General features: G+C 55.0%; 1 protein-coding gene across 1 annotated transcript in view; it reads right to left on the minus strand.

Moving 5' to 3' along the window:
* Positions 1–12737, minus strand: part of TRAPPC9 (trafficking protein particle complex subunit 9) — a 478436-nt gene that overhangs the window by 317911 nt on the left and 147788 nt on the right. The gene's annotated exons all lie outside the window — the stretch shown is intronic.

The raw sequence follows: 12737 nt of genomic DNA on the forward strand, positions 1-12737 counted from the left end.
CGGGAAGTTAGAGATCAAGCTGTGTCCCCAGCAGCGCTCTGAGCCTCTGCGAGGGACAGCATGCGCCCGACAAACATGACGGAACACGGTCAGAGCCTCGGTGGAGCAGGTGGGCCCGGAGGACGGAACACGGAAGCTTTCAGCACTGCGGGCAGGACTCTGGAGTCAGACAGCCTGGCTTTGGACCCCAACAAGACCACTGACAGCTGCACTGTTAGGAAGGGTATGTGCTAAGCCTCGTTCCACGGAGAGAGCGCCAGGGGTCCCACACCGCTGGCCACTCAGGAACAGCACGCTGGAGGCGAAGCTTCGCCCACACTCCTCGGCTGCGGCCATCTTCTGCAGCTGCGTGACAAGTTACCACGACCTTCACAGCTAATAGCTCCCCGGGGAAAGGCAGCCTGAACAAGCTTCAGAGGGTCCTTCCGCCGCTGCTCTTCCCAAGTGTCTGCAAACGGCAGGGAGCTGGTGGTCACTGCTCCCAGCACACGTCACAACATGGACGGGTCTCAGCTCTCAACCCCCTGAGCTGTTTCCCAGACAAACCACAAAACCACATCTCTGTGACCTTTCCAACTCCAAGCTCTCCCCTGGGGACAGGAGAGCTGGTATCCTGGGCTGTGTAGCTGAGAGAGATGCGGGGCGTCTACAGCCCCTCCCCACCCGCGCCAGACCCAGGGCTCAGTCACCAGGGTCTCCTCCCGCATAGCTGTGCGCGGGAAAACAGAATTACTGAGAGCGCTGAGGCAGGCGTGTGCATGAGGTCTCGGGTGGGCGTGAGCCGGGCTGCTGCTCAGTCGCAGAGGGAGAGTGACGCCATGCATTCCCCCATGTTGGGGGCTGTCTCGATGGCCCACATCAGCGCTTAACTCTCGGCAACCCCTCGAGACCAGTAGGAGTGTCCACCCATGCCAGAGAGGAGACAGAGGCACAGAGAGCTTAAGTAACCCGCCTACGGGGGCACAGCTGTAAGTTATGACACCGAAGTCCGTCCTCCTGAGCACTGCTTCTCCGTAGACCACCGAGATCTGTAATGCTGGTAAGACAGACAACTGTATTCGGTAGGACTTTGTATGTTCCCTCGGGTCACCGCAGTATCAAAACTGCCCTTGGGGGAAATAAAGATGCTTCTACCCACCAGGGGTGCGAGTCGCTCAGCCGGCGACGCATCTGAACCTTGATTTCAGCTCAGGTCATGACCTCAGTGTCATGAGATCAAGCCCTGCCTCGGGCTCCACGCGCAGCACAGAATCTGCTCGAGACACTTCCTCCCTCCCTCTGCATCTCTACCAACTCACCCTTTCTAAATAAACAACTAAATAAAATCCTTCAAAAAAATTTTTAAAAACCCTCATTTGTCACCATTTGAAGAAGTCTGTACACAATTCCTTCACAGGAAATTAACGATTAAAAAGAAAACAGGAACCTCTTGTTTGTCCCCATAGGCCCGCCCCGCAGTGGAGCTACCAGCGCTACTGTACAGGAGAAGGTCACATGATCAAAGCAGAGACATAATAGGAAAAACATTTCATAAAATCATAATGACATTAAGTCAGGCGAGGATGATGAACTGATTCTAAAACCACCAGATGCGTGACTGACACATCGTATCACTGCTCGAGGAGCGACAATACTCTCTAGCGGCAAGAGGAGGAACGGGTGGGCTCAGACCACCGTCACCCACTCCAGGTCTCAGACTCAACCTCACTGAGGTCCTGAAAGTCAGTTACAGGGTGTCTCTGATGTGAGACAATCTGAAGTAGCCAGGCCACCCACGGAGCCGTCTAGCCAGAAAGGTTTCCACTGCATCCACTAGGCAGTTACTCACAACCAGCAGTTTTCAGGAAATCGGGAGAGAGAGATTGAGTAATGCTGTGGGGCAGCAAGTAGACAAGTCCGGGAGGTGGGAAGAATGGCCTGGTCATTTCAACAAGCATTTAAAAGAAAAAAGAAAGTGCTGGATTAAGACAACAAGTGACATCACACAACACAGACCAGATACTGTGAGTGATCCCGGAGTATGTTCTGGTTCGGACTAGTTATTTAAAACAGAACTTGGAGATCAAATGGGACAAATTTTAATATCTCCTGCATATTGGAGGCAATGAACATTTACGGAAATATAAAGTGGAATGGTACTGATGGAACAAAGTCATAAAACACAGTGCCCCAGTTCTGATCCCAGGAACAAACATGCCAGGTGCTCACGTACACGTGCTCGTGAGAACACACCCAAACACCTGTGCGTGCATCGTCATGAAAACACACCCCACATACCCACACACGAACGTGAGAACAGCCCAAGATATGCACTCTGGTTTCCCACTGGACATTCCCGGGGCCCTTCATTTGTGCTGGTCTCAACTGCATGACCGAGTTACCTTCTGCTGGCACCGTTTCTGTAATGACAAAAAAGTCTATCTGGCCCATTTCAGTGTACCCATGCTGCACCGATGTCCCGGTGTTGGTCAGTGAGATTGGGGCGGCAACAGCACTAACCACTTTCGCCTCCGTGAGGGCCTATCAAAAATGACAACGGTCACGTGGGGCTTCATGTGATTAAACTAAATTCTCTCGCAGAAGGAGATTAAGAAAAAAAATCAGTGCTTGGGGGAAGGGGAAGTGCGAGGTGGACGACAGACGAGGTCAGCTGAGAAAGACAAAGGACCGCAGCCTCTGCTGAGGCAGTGGGTGTGCGTGGCCGCGGGAGAGCACGCCGGGCCGCGAAACACCGGTGCGGGGGCATCTGTGGGACACTGCCTGGCTGGCCGGGGTCTGGCAGGGACGGAAGCATCATGTGGGAGGCCAGGAATGGAAAGAAACACGAGAAGACCTCTACCCCATCTCTATCAAAGGAGGAGAGAGAAGAGGCACCTGGGGTAAGGTGCGGTGCCCACTCGGGTTCAGTCTGGTGACAAGGTGGAAGCGGGAGGAGCCGGTGAAGACTCAAGCTCATCAGCAGAGTCTCAGATAAGCCCACAGAAAGTCGTCATCGATATGCGGAGAATTTAAGCCAGATGCTAAGGGCTTAGGAGAAGCGCGTGATCAAACCTAATGGAAAGAGCTTGTTGGCGAAATTCCAAATCAACTATGGAGGAAAGGAAAAGGTGTATCAGCACTTGCACTCGACGCAGACGTGATCGCACTGAGCAGCAATCGTGAAGTGTGTCACGATGACCAATGCCAAAATTTCATGGACTAGAAAATTCTTTGCATCACCAGGGCTTAAACACGGTATCACCCGTATTCAGAAAACACAAAGACTATCAGAAACAACGGAAGTTACTGGATAACCACAAGTGCCCAAAGGAAGTAGCTTCTATCACACAATCCATGAAGTCACAGCCCGAAGGCCACAGTCGATGCGAGAAAACAAACCCCAAACTACACCAGTTACAAAGATCAGAAACACGCATTGCTAAGAGCATCTATAAAAAGAAGGTTATGTCAATCTCATTAATACAGAATACCATTTAAGTGCTGTGATCCAGAGGCAATTGTAAGATTAAGAACTTAAATTCTAAGACTGTCACTTCATGGCCTATTTGGAAATCAGAGTTTAAAGCCCTGAGGGCACAACGTGGTCTAACTTAAACCTCAGGGCAAACAGGGCTAGTGCAGGGACAGAACGCGGCTGAGCAAGAGGAATCTGTGCAGGCGCCCTGACCCACCTGGTGCATGGCCCTCCCAGCAGAAAGCTCTGGCAGGTCACCGTCAGAACGTGACTCCTGCTGCCCACTCCTCCTAGGTCCCACACCCCAGGCCAAACCTCACAACCAGGCTTGGGACTTCCCCTCACCCTCTCAACACTGATGCGTGTCACTGAGTAGCGCAGACAGGACCCAGAAGCAGCGCCCGAGATGCAAGCCCCTTTCTCCATGCTCCCCACTTCTCCCAACGGCCCCCCGCCTTCTCACCATTTCAGGGCAGCTTGTGTCAGTTCCTTCTTCAGCATTCCGTCTCTTCTGAGGCTCACGGGACTGGAGGGTAAGAAAAGCTACTACTCCGAGCTGCTGTCTCTACATCCTAGAGCAGGACAGCCTGCCCACACCCAGGTCTGCGCACTCAGATTCCATCCCGAGCTTCAGGTTCCAGCCCCAAGTTCCCGCCTTGCTTCTCCCCGGGCAGCTTTTCAAATAACCAGCAGGAGCCGAGCACCTGAAAGTTAGTGACCTCTGTCCCGACCGCCACACAAGGGACAGGGCCTCAGACCCCACTGTCTCCTGAACAGCTGGGACCAGGGCCAGAGGCTGCCCTTCTGGGTCTGACTAACCATCTTCAGGGGAAATGGCTTGTATTCCAAAGAGCAACCCACTTCAGGACAACAAACTGTCCCTGGCGCAGACTACGGAAATGTCTCCGACAGCACCCACGGCCACACTGCGGAAAGGCCCTCGCTGACGGCCCTACCCGAACTGGCAGGCAGTCCTCAGTCCATGGCCACTGTCACTTTCCGGAGAGCAATGTCCATAACGTGACATATCTGTTTGCTGTCTGTGCCTTCCCTCATAAGGGAAGCTCCAGGAGTTCATCCCGTGTACATGTGTGCACACACATGTACGTGTACATGCACACACACATACGTGTACATGCACGCACACGCACACGCACCCTCTGCCATCCAGAGCTGGGCATGTAACAGTCATCTAGTGAACAGGGTGGAGTAACAGTTATAGGGGTTCAGGTGAACTGGGTCACCACGGCAGGCAGAAGTCCCACAGTGTTGCGGAACCTCAAGAACATTCTTCTGACTTCTCCTTGACCTGTTTCAGAATTCCACAAGCGGGACTCTTCCCCTTCTCTTACTGCAGACTTTCTTAAGAAGTTTTAGAGAAGTTGAGCAGATTAAAGGATTCCTTAAAGCTTTTATGCTTCACTTCGTAGAATGAAATTCCTTCTGACTATTACTGGGACAGATTAGGAATAATTTGGAACTGAATTGGATTGGCCATTTTGTAAGCTTTTATCCCCCAGGCTAACAGCAGACGCTTTCCCCCTCACAGCAGCCCAGGAGGAAGTCTGATTATCCACACTTTACAGACTGAAATGGAAGGTCAGATAGGCAAAAGGCTTATACTCCCTGCTCTATAAATATGGCTTAAATCAATAGAGAATGTTTTGTGCTTCACAGTAAGTTCAGAGATTTAGAAATTATACAGGGAGGCAGCACGATATTGTAGAAATAGCCCAAGCTTTGGATTCAGACTCGACAGGTTTTGCATTTCAACTTCTGTGTAACCGCTTGCCCCTGGGCTCATTACTTAATCTCCCAGAGCTGTTCGGGCGTTTCCACATGCACATGGCAAGGCTGGGAGCAGGAGGGAAGTCATCCGTGAGTCCCGCTTCGAGTGCTCCCTCCCCAGCTCCACGTCCCGAGACGGTCCGGCCAGCATACTCCACATCCTTGAGCGAGTGAGTACCTAACCATGAACCAGTAGCCTGACACGCTTTCTCCACCCACATGAAGGGAACATGCTGCCCCCAGCCCCCAAAAGCCTCATGGAACATTTTCTCACAGGTAACTCTGCCCAAGAAAACACGCTCTTCACATTCACATAGTCAAGTTAAAAAAACAAAAACAAAAACAAAAAAAACACTAAGTTTCTTAAGCAGGTTCCTCCCATCAATCCATTTATAAACATAATTACCGGAATGTAAGAGCACATAAGAACTTCATGAACATCTACAGTTCTTCATTATAAAAGCTAACACAATAGGAAACATTCAACATGCTGTAAGATATCACCTGAACGGGCTGCGATTCTGAAGAATCCCAGAGTTAAACCTCACGATGATTGAGAAGAAATGAATTTTACAGACCTGCTTTGCCACATGACGAAAATCTCGTCAGAGGAAACAGAATTCCCGTGGAGAGGGCACAGCTGGACGGCAGCCCAGACGACCTGGGTCAAGAGAAATCTGCGGAAGGCTGAGCACGGTGCCAGGCCCCGGGGAGACGCCGCAGCCAGGAAGAGCTTCCAGCTACAGGAACTGGGGACCTAAGCAAGAGCCATCATGGAGGTGGGGACAGGAGGCAGCACCGGCTCTGCTTGCTGAAGGCTGCACAGACAAGTCAACAGCAGAGCATAGCCCAAGAGGGGACGGGAACATGCCCGGCATCAAGGGCACAGAGAGGGAACCTCCAATCCAAGGGGACAGCCAGCGCCAGCGAGGACCCGTGCGAGCGGGCACGGCTGTGGAGCCCAGGCAGGTGCGTGGCTGCCGGCGGGGAATGACCCTCAGAGGCCTTCCGAAGCACCGCGGGAGGTGAAGGGGTCCGTAAGCGTGTGATCGGGGGTCCGTAAGCGTGTGACCGGGGGTCCGTAAGCGTGTGATCGGGGGTCCGTAAGCGTGTGATCGGGGATCTGTAAGCGTGTGACCGGGGGTCCGTAAGCGTGTGATCGGGGGTCTGTAAGCGTGTGATCGGGGATCTGTAAGCGTGTGATCGGGGGTCCGTAAGCGTGTGATTGGGGGTCCATAAGTGTGTGATCAGCTGAGGAAGGGCCCTTCTAGCTCCAGTTTGCTGAGAGTTTTGTCAGGAAGGGACGTGGGACCTTGTCAGATGCTGCCTCACTGGTAAGATGCTCCCACGGTTTCCTCTTTTTGGGTTGTTGGCATCAAGAACTGCATTTGTCAACTCTCTGCCGTCAAACCAACTTCACAGTCCTCAGCTAAACCTAGTCCTGGGTATTTCACCTGTGGTGGACTCCAGTATGCCAACATGGTACCCAGAACCGTGCTCAGGGGTCCTGTCGCTCTTCTCCACTCTGTCGGCCTTTGCTAACGGGGCAGTGCGGCCCTCACAGAGGGGTCAGCAGTACTTCCACTTCCAAGAAGTGGTTCAAAGAAGAGTTTAAGTAAAACTCCTATTAATCCTCCTTTAACGTCTGGTGAGATGCAGGAGCAAAGCCACCTGGGCCCGGATATGCTCTATGGTGAAGGTCTTAACCAAAAAGTCTACTTTCGTAATGGACACAGAAATAGCCACCGAGCACAGCCCTGTCCGCAAGTTCCGCAGTGTCAGGCCTTCCAAATATGCGGTCCAGCGTTCATCTCGGTGTTCAGATTCACAGGCATCGCGTGCTTGCAACTCTGCCCCTCCCCCTTCTCTCTGGAGTCTGCAGTGACCTCACCTCTCCTGCTGCCCTCGGGCCTTCCTCTCCCATCCAGCTCGCTGCAAGTCGCTCAATTTCATTCACTTTTCTCAATGAACAAGCTTTTGGTTTTTGTTTCTGATTTCATTGCTCTGTGTTCTGATCTTTATTTCCTTGTTTACGGCAGATTTGATTCCCACTTTTCCTATTTTCTTAAATTTGAAGTGGGGGTCCTAACTTGAGTTAGGTCTCCTAACTTGAGACCACCCTCCCCTCCGGCGCAGGCCTCCGGTACGACACGTGCCCCAGAAAACAGCTCTGGCGGCAGCCCACAGACACGGCGCGGTGCTCTCATGTTCACTTGTGTCAAATACTCTCTATTTTTATTTTTCCTCCCCTCTTTGGCCCATGGGTTCATCAGAAATGTGTCATTTTGTTTCCAAACATTTGAAAAATCCACCAAGATTTGGTTGTCGGGCTCCAAGTTCATTACCGTCAGAGAATATACTTCTGCAAACCGAGAACCCTTTGAAATTGACTGAGATTCATTTTGTGGTCCTCTTTGTCAGTCCCACGTCCCCGGGGAAACAGAACCAAAAGACGAAAAACAAAACCACTCCGAGTGAGAGCAGCCACAGATCACCGCTGGCCGTGGGCCACCAGGACGTCGAGGCCCCGGGCCCAGGGAACCAGGGGTCTGGACGTGCAACTGTCTAAGCGCCGCGCGGACAGCCTCCACCAGCTCCCCGGGGTCACCTCCATGCCAGAGTAGCCTCTGTGGAGCCGGGGACACCTACCAGCAGCCAGCCTCCTCTGACTCAGCACACCTCTTGTCTAGCAAGTGCTTTGCCCCAAACCGTTGGAACACACAACCGTGCATTAGTTCACTCCACAACTACTTCTAGAATGCTTGCTGCGTGCCAGGCGCTCTCGTAGGCCTGCGGACCAGACAGCAGTGGGAGGAAAGCCCTCGCTCCGGCAGGGCGGACGTGTTGGTGGGATCCCACGGAGCACGAAAGCAGCAGGAGAGCAAGTACGTGTCCAACCCAGCTGGGCCAAGTCCCTGCATAGGCTCCGGGACGAGGCGGCGGCCTGCAGCCAGTGCACAGGGCGGAGCAGGGAAGCCAGGAGGTAGGGCCAAGCCTGGCAAGGCTACGCGACATAACACTGGCCCGTGTGTAGGAGGCTGGGGGGGGGGGGGGGGGCGGGGGGGGGGGGCGGCCCCCGCCCCGGCAGGGGCACACCTTCCACCACGGGCCCGTGTGTAGGGGGGGGGGGGGGGGTCAGCTGGGGGGCTCGGCTGCTCCCTAACCAGAAGGCCCTGGCCAAGGCTTCGGCACACCTTCCAGCACCCGGCTCAGACAGCCCCGGTGTACGTCTCCTCCCCACCGAGGCGCCTGGCAGTCCTTTGATGGCCCTTCACGACCCGCTGAGCGGGAGAACAAACTGTTCTCCCCAAACTGCAGGTCAGGAAAGCAAGGCCTGGGTGCTGTGAGTGGGTGACTGGGGTAGGGGATGGGCTGTGTGGGGTGTCAGGGCCGCGGACAGAACAGAGAAAGTGAGGGTGCCTGAGCACCAGCTTCCAGCTCAACCACGAGCTTGTGGGGAAAGCAGACTGCGCCACACCCGGCTCCCAACGGAGGGGCCCCTGGTGGAAGCGGCCGTGAGCGTGGCTGTGGCTTAGGCCTGTTCTCGGGGATTCTTAAAGACAAGATGTTGTCGACCAGAAGGGCCATGCACCAGCCTGTTCCCAGGAGCCAGATATGCACTATGCACAGAGCCCAAAAGCAGGCCCGCTCGCCCACCTTCTCGCATGTTCCCGCAGGCCCTCAGTGGGCACAGGGCGCGAACGGAACAGTGCTGTCAGTGGGGGGACGGGCACGTTGCCAGGAAGAGTGGCCGTGCCTGTCTGCTCGCTCCAGGGCTCAGCCAGCTCCCGCATTTTCCGTCTAGTCTAGCCCTGAGGCCGAAGCTGAAGGCTCCTGACAGGCAAGGCTATGGGGACCCGGACCCACACACGCAGCATCGGCCCACTTGGGTGGGAAGCCTCCAACTCACTTCCCCAGCCCACGACGGGCCGGCCCGGGTTCTGACGCCTCAGAAGGGCTTTGGTGGAGCCTTGGGCCGCCCCAGGCCTCTGCTACACCGTGTGCACACAGGCCCTGACTCGGGGGTCAGCGCCAGCCTCACCAGCCCTGGGGAAGCCGGGCTGAGCAGAGTAACTGCCCACAACTTGCTCCAGTCCGTGACCCCGGGCCCCGCTGCTCCCTTTGAAACAGCAGGACTCAGTCAAATCTTACTTTTCTTTTAACACAAGAATAAAGTCTGTTTGTTATTACTTCTTGATTTGGTCCAGCCTTTCCCCCTGCCAAGCTCTTACATTAAACCTCCCAAAAACCCTACAGAGGAAGGTTGCTCCATTTTACAGATGGGGAAATTGAGGGTTAAGAGCGGCCATAGTAGAGCCTGGCTTGTAGGAATATTACTTCTAATCTTGTCTCAACCCTAGAAATCGTTCACGTGGGTCTGTGGCAGTTGGCTGAAAACCAGTCACCAGCACAGACAGACACGGTCAGCACTGGTGGAACGGGGAAGCGACGTTTCTGGGAAACCTCAAGAACCACATGGCATCATCTCCCACGTCTGGAAGGGCTCCCTGAATGACTGGTTTCCATGGCTACACCATTCTTCTGCGATAACTTTATAGGTTTAGCACGTTTCCAATCAGGTCACGTTATTCCTGGGAGCAGAACCGGGGAACAAGCCCAGAAAGAGCCAAAAAGCCCCGGCAACGGCACCCACAGCAACCCTCCCGCGCCGCTCCCTCTGAGTACGACCGAACCACAGAAGACTCGCCTCCACAGCCAGGAAACACTGCCCCGTCCTGCAGGTTCCCAGCACCAGCAGGCCTCCGAAGACAGAGCTGCTCCCGCGTGCCCGTGTCAAGGGTCTGTCACCTCAGTGCCCTCCTCGGACTCCACACACTGGAGCCCGTCCTACTCAGTAGAAGCAACATGGGTCCAGACCCTTCATCCACCACCTGCTAACTCTATGACCTTGGGCGAGTGATATAAGTTCCGTAAACCTGTTACCCTACCTACCAGCTAGAAGGCTGTTTGCCCAGACGGCACACACATGGGGCTGTTCAGTACCCAGCACCACTCCTGGCGTGCAGAACACACTGCCCAAACTCCGGTTTTCTTGATAAGAAACTAGTTGAGGAGGGTCCCCAGGCTCACTGAGGAAAGTGGACAGAAGTTTCCACGTGGGTGACGGGTAATGGAATGTGCCGAGACCAAACACCAGAGCTGGCCGGACGCACAAACTGGGATACCCAAGATACACGAAGAACTTCCGTAACTCCACACCCCCAAATACACAGTCCAATGTAGGAGACATGAACAGACATTCCTCCAAAGATGGTATCCAAACGGTCAACAGACACATGAAAAGATGCTCAAAATCACTCATGATCAGAGAAATGTGAATCAAAACTGCCATGAGACACCACCTCACGCCAGTCGGGATGGCGACAATCAGCAACACAAGGAACGACAGGTGCTGGCGAGGCTGCGGAGAAAGGGGAGCCCTCGTGCACTGTTGTGGGAACGCAGGCTGGTGCAGCCGCTCTGGAAAACAGTGTGGAGGGTCCTCAAAAAGTTAAAAATAGAGCCACCCTACAACCCAGCAACTTGCACTGGGTATTTACCCCAAAACTACAAAAACACGAATTCAGAGGGAGACACACCCCCGGATGCCCACTGCAGCAGCGGCCGCAGCCGCGGAGCCGTGGAAGCAGCTGCGCATCCCTCAGAAGATGGACGGGTAAAGAAGATGCAGTGTGTGTACGTACACACACACGCGTGCACACGCACACGCACACACAGAGGAGTATGACTCACCATAAAACAGAACGAAATCATGCATCTGCAACCGCGTGGACGGAGCTAGAGAGTGTAGCGCTGAGGGAAGTAGGTCAGAAAAAGAAACACCTTGTGATTTCACTCACGTGTGGAATTTAAGAAACTAAAGAGCAAAGGAAAAAAAGAGGCAAACCAAGAAACAGACTCTTGGACACAGAGAACACGCTGGTAGTCAGCAGAGGGTGGTGGGGTGGGGGCCGAGAGCGCGCTTGTCGGGAGGGGCACGGGCGGTTCCGGAGCAGCAGAGCCGCCGCACTGTGCCCCTGAAAGTCAGGCGATGCCGTGTGTCAAGCACACTGGAAGGACAGCTCTACAAAGAGGCACTGACACTGTTCACAGTCCAGGCGTGGGCCCACGGAACGACGGCGTCACAGTGCAACGGGGAGCAACTAGCTGGGGGACAAACTGAGTCACATGACCTGAGAGTCACAGCCCCCTCCTCAGAGGAGACCACATGGAAGGACACGCCGTATGCGCGTGCCTGACACATGGGGTGTCCCCAGCAGACGGCGACGCCACCGCAGGGAGTGCATTTCAGGACAGCTACGCTCACCTGCGTCCAAGAAATACGACGCACGCAGCCTACGACGCTCACCAAGAAAACACGAGTGACACGCCAGCCCCCACCACCCAGTGACTGTGAGTAACAACCTCCTGGATTTCAAAGTTCTGCCTCCAGCCCCAGGACTGCCCCGCGGGGAAAGCCATAGGGAGGCGGGGCGGAACGGCAGAGGGAAGCTGGAGTGCGGAGGGGCCTGGGCGGGCGCAGCGCTCACCGTCCGGGGTCAGCTGTCAGGAGGCTACGGGACGGCACACCTAGGGCCCAGGAGGACACCAGCGTCCCTCCACTCCGCGCCTAAAACCTGGGGCTCTGCAGCTCCACACTGGAGTGCTGCTTCACGCCTCCCCAGCCTCCTTCCTCCAGAGGGACGCGTCTTCCCACATCCCAGCCCCGTCGGCTCACAGGGGAGCCCTGACACCCAGCCGTCAAGCGACAGTGACCACACCTGCTGCGAACAGCTCCCCGCTACACCCGCCTCCTCTCCCCTGCAAGGCCCTCAGGGGACAAGACTCTCCCCTGAAACCCACCTCCTCGTCACTGCCGTCCACGGACAGGACCTCAGTCAAGGAAAAGCAGCTGGTTTCCCTCCCACCCCGACCTTCACGCAGCATCCGGGCTCCACCATTCCTGCACCAGACTCCCAACCAGGGTGGCCGAGCTCTCCTGACGGGTCCCACCAGTCAAGGCCCCCCCTACATGTTGGCACGGACCTCGCAAGGCCGGGCCTGAACACGTGTTTACTTGACAAGCCATCCCAGGGACCTTGCTGCCCGCACCTCCGCCACCGTAGCTGTGAAGAGCTCCGGGCCTCTCGCCATGCCCTGTCCCCAGGCAGCGGCAGGCAAGAGCTTCCCAGAAGCTGAAGTTGCCCCCAGAGCTTCAAGTCTGGTTCAGACCTCTCCCAGGGCTGGAAACAGCAGCCCCTACGGCCCCAGAAGCCCGAGGCGTCTCCGCACGGATGCCGTACCCTCATTTGTCTTCCTCAGGGCTGAGAAAACAGTGAGTGGAAGGAGCTCCGAAAGGCTTAAGTTTATGGGATGAAAACCTGAACGGAGAATGATTAGACCATAAACACATTTTTCAGGGAACAGGGAAAAGGTAGGAAATTTTCCCCTTTCATCTTTGCACTCCTTGAATCAGCCCCCAAACCCCCAGTAT

Source organism: Mustela nigripes, chromosome 3 (genome assembly GCF_022355385.1).
Source record: "Mustela nigripes isolate SB6536 chromosome 3, MUSNIG.SB6536, whole genome shotgun sequence".
Classification (NCBI taxonomy): Eukaryota; Metazoa; Chordata; class Mammalia; order Carnivora; family Mustelidae; genus Mustela; species Mustela nigripes.